The 2637-nt window shown below is 50.5% G+C and overlaps 1 protein-coding gene across 1 annotated transcript in view; it reads left to right on the top strand.

The window, feature by feature from the left end:
* The first annotated feature begins 1605 nt into the window (after positions 1 to 1605).
* Positions 1606 to 2637, top strand: part of LOC119407602 (mitotic spindle positioning) — a 15436-nt gene continuing 14404 nt past the window's right edge. Inside the window, exon 1 of the mRNA XM_037674424.1 lies at positions 1606 to 1651. The gene's annotated coding sequence lies outside the window, so the exon portion shown is untranslated. The remainder of the gene's footprint in view (positions 1652 to 2637) is intronic.

Genomic DNA, 2637 nt, shown 5'->3' with positions numbered 1-2637 from the left:
GCTGCTTCAGTAACTATGACTTCAACTAGTTGATGAGTTTGAAATAAACGTTTTTAACGTGTAAACTGTGTCCATGTGGCTCTGCTAGCTGCAGTGATCAGTGTCTAATCCATCCCGGAGATTAAAAAACTTTTCAGAGCTCATGCAGAGAGGGCAGATGATGAATTGTACCAGCAGCAGCTTGGACTCTAATAATTTGTACGAACGAGCTGCGATTCAGCTGCACAGCTCAGAAGCTCCGACGTACGAGTCAACTCGATAACCATCAGACATCACTTCAGCTTTAAACAGGTCCATTAGCAGCTTCACTTCTGCTCAGATCATCCATCCATCATCCAGCAGTCACTGTGCGAGAGGCGGGGGACACATCTCCAGTCCATCACAGGGACACCTGGACGGGTCTCCGGTCCATCACAGGGACACCTGGACGGGTCTCCGGTCCATCACGGGGACACCTGGACGGGTCTCCGGTCCATCACGGGGACACCTGGACAGGTCTCCGGTCCATCACAGGGACACATAGAGACAAACGAGACAATCAACCATTCTCTCTCTCTCACCTCGGAACAATTTAGTCTAACATGCATGTTTTTGGTCTGTGGGAGGAAACTGGAGGACCCAGAGAAAACCCACGCAGCACGGAGAGAACATGCAAACTCCACCCAGAAAGACCCATGGCTGGGATCTGAACCAGCAACCTTCTCACTGAGAGGTGGCAGCTCTACCAACTGTGCCACCGTGCTGCCCTGCTCCGATCACACGGCGGTAAATAAGATAAAATCTGCTGACTTGTAGGAGACTCGTTGTCCCTTGTCTCCTCTGTTGCTACATCTGTAGAACACAGCTCTGTGACATGTTTTTTGACACTCTTTACAGAGTCAGCCATTATTCACAGTGAAAAGACCAAGTGTAGATATCCTGATGCATGCTCAAGTGTAGATGTTTGGTTCTTCTGGAAATGGCCATCAACCAGTTTGCTGCTGACAACCAGAACCAGCTGATCACATGCTCAAGAAGGACCATCAGCCTAACAATGGATCATTAGCACCTGATGGCTGTTTACTGTTCACAGAGGGCTGAGTGATACTAGCAATCACAGCATTGTAAGAGGGGGACAGTTGAACCTGGAGGCTCCGCCCCTGTTTAATGATGGACGATTTCTTTTCACAAAGATGGCCTCCTTTACTCTTCTCTCAAACCATCGTTCCTCTCTGTCCAGGATGTGAACATCTTCATCCCTGAAAGAGTGACCTCTGACCTGGAGATGAGTGTAGACCTCTGAGTCCTGGCCTGATGATGTTGATCTTCTGTGCTGGGCCATCCTTTTGGCCAGTGGCTGTTTAGTTTCCCCGATGTAAGACTGATCACCCTCCTGACACTGAACAACATACACAATATTACTCTGTGTTCGTTAAGAATCAGCAACACGCGTGCCCGTGTGCGCGCGCACATTAACACGCACGGCTGCGGCAGGAAGCTGTGAGTGAAATCACACTTGCAGCAGGTGTTTTGGCGCCTGATTCAGGCTCCGCCCAGATCGAGGGTCGTGTGAGAGGCGGGGTCAGTATGGGTGGGCGGGGCTTAATTAGTTACCTTTCTGTCATCAGGCAGCGTCAGAGCTTCGGAGCTGCTGAACAGAAACTCATTTGAGGTAAGAAACTGAACTTTTTATTCACAGAATCAGGTAATTTTTAAATCAAAATAGAGAAGAAAGAGTTTGATCCGTGAGTTCTGGTTCTGGTTCTGGTTCTGTTCGGTCTGTCAGAAAAGAGATAATGTTCTGCTCGCTTAATGTGGCGACCCCTGAAGAAGGAGCAGCCGAAAGAAGGTTTCCACTAACAGCAGGAGTTCTGTTTGATGCCCCCTGCTGGACACACACAGAACCACACAGAACAGAACCACACAGAACCACACAGAACAGAACCACACAGAACCGAACAGAACCACACAGAACCAAACAGAACCACACAGAACAGAACCACAGACCTGTCCCTCAGCCTTGTTTCAAACGAACCGTTGGACCTTCAGAGTTATCAGTCAGCAGCAGCTGCTCGTCTGCAGGAGTGGCAGTTTATCAGCCGAACTCCAGCTGAGCTTTTGATGCTAACTCTGTTTCTGAAGCTTACTCCATGTGTTCAAGTGCTCCCTGGTCCCTCTGCATGATGTGTTCAGGTGCTCTCTGGTCCCTCTGCATGATGTGTTCAGGTGCTCCCTGGTCACTCTGCATGATGTGTTCAGGTGCTCCCTGGTCCCTCTGCATGATGCGTTCAGGTGCTCTGTGGTCACTCTGCATGATGTGTTCAGGTGCTCCCTGGTCCCTCTGCATGATGCGTTCAGGTGCTCTCTGGTCCCGCTGCATGATGTGTTCAGGTGCTCTGTGGTCACTCTGCATGATGTGTTCAGGTGCTCCCTGGTCCCTCTGCATGATGCGTTCAGGTGCTCTCTGGTCCCGCTGCATGATGTGTTCAAGTGCTCTCTGGTCCCTCTGCATGATGCGTTCAGGTGCTCCCTGGTCCCTCTGCATGATGTGTTCAGGTGCTCCCTGGTCCCTCTGCATGATGCGTTCAGGTGCTCTGTGGTCACTCTGCATGATGTGTTCAGGTGCTCCCTGGTCCCTCTGCATGATGCGTTCAGGTG

The sequence above is a fragment of the Nematolebias whitei genome, chromosome 3 (assembly GCF_014905685.2).
Source record: "Nematolebias whitei isolate Nwh7 chromosome 3, NemWhi1, whole genome shotgun sequence".
In the NCBI taxonomy this organism is placed as follows: Eukaryota; Metazoa; Chordata; class Actinopteri; order Cyprinodontiformes; family Rivulidae; genus Nematolebias; species Nematolebias whitei.
Note: the sequence above shows the minus strand (reverse complement) of the source record. Positions and strands in the feature narration are given on the sequence as shown.